The sequence below is a fragment of the Acyrthosiphon pisum genome, chromosome X (assembly GCF_005508785.2).
Source record: "Acyrthosiphon pisum isolate AL4f chromosome X, pea_aphid_22Mar2018_4r6ur, whole genome shotgun sequence".
Classification (NCBI taxonomy): Eukaryota; Metazoa; Arthropoda; class Insecta; order Hemiptera; family Aphididae; genus Acyrthosiphon; species Acyrthosiphon pisum.
In genome coordinates, this window is record NC_042493.1 from 132,401,397 (window position 1) to 132,402,689 (window position 1,293).

Below are 1,293 nucleotides of genomic sequence, written 5' to 3' on the forward strand. Positions count from 1 at the left end.
TTTTCTGTAAAAAATAATACAATTTGAAGACAACTCTTAAAGTTTAAATAAAACTACATACATTTAAAAATGTACAGAAATTCTATTCAATAATCAATTTATTTTAGTAACAATTTTATGTTGACTATACCTACTGTATTATGTGACATTTATTCATAATGTGAACATTAATTCAAATATTATCTCTAGTCACTAGTATTCTAGTATATAAATTTATAATTTCACTCGCGGACAGTTGGACTGTTTTAATTGAAAACATTCGTTGATATAGATTAGCCATTAGGTTAGGATAAATTATATTAATATATATATATATATTGTATTTACCTCAATAACATGTACTTACTATGACAACATTAAGTCAATAATGGAGCCATTTTATTATCAAGTGAATTTTTCCTTAAGTAAACTAACCTAATGGCTAATCTATATATATATATATATATATATATATATTATATTATATTATATATATTATATTATATTATATTATATATATTATATTATATTATATATATTATATTATATTATATTATATATATTATATTATATTATATTATATATATTATATTATATTATATTATATATATTATATTTTAGAATTTTTAAATTGTATTACTGACAACTACTGTTGCACAACAACAACAAAACATATTTGATTGCGGTTTTTGGTAACCTAATCGTTAACTAATCTGTGTTATTGGTATATTATGTTCAAATTGTTGAGTTATTTGATCTCATACCGTAGAGTTAAATCGTCTTAATTATTACAAAGCGTAGAGTGACTTCGGACAACACATTCACTATGCACAGATCCTAAGTCAATAATGTAGTTGATGCTGTAAGATATAAAAAATGACAATACGACAAGTAGAAACATAAAAATAAAAAAGCTGGCACATGCCTACCGAAGGATCTGACCGTCAAAAAGCTCCGACCATATATGTTGTTTTTATCATATGATGTCATATTAATTTAGCCCCTACTTATGGAACATAAAGAAAGTTGAAAATATAACAGTTTTAAGTTTCCAAATCTAAATCTATCTAAAGGGTTCAAGTACAAGTAAATTGAAAAATAATCAATAAAATATCAAATATCGAGCCTGCAGTTTATACCGTCCTGATACGTACACCTTGATGTACGTAACACTTGCTACTTTAAGCGTACCAAATACATCTGTGTGAGTAAATAAAGTATCAAAAAACATTTTCTGAGTAGACCGTCGACAAATATCCGACGCACATTTGCACTCGGTGATATGACCACATAAGGGGTTAGGTTTAAAACAAC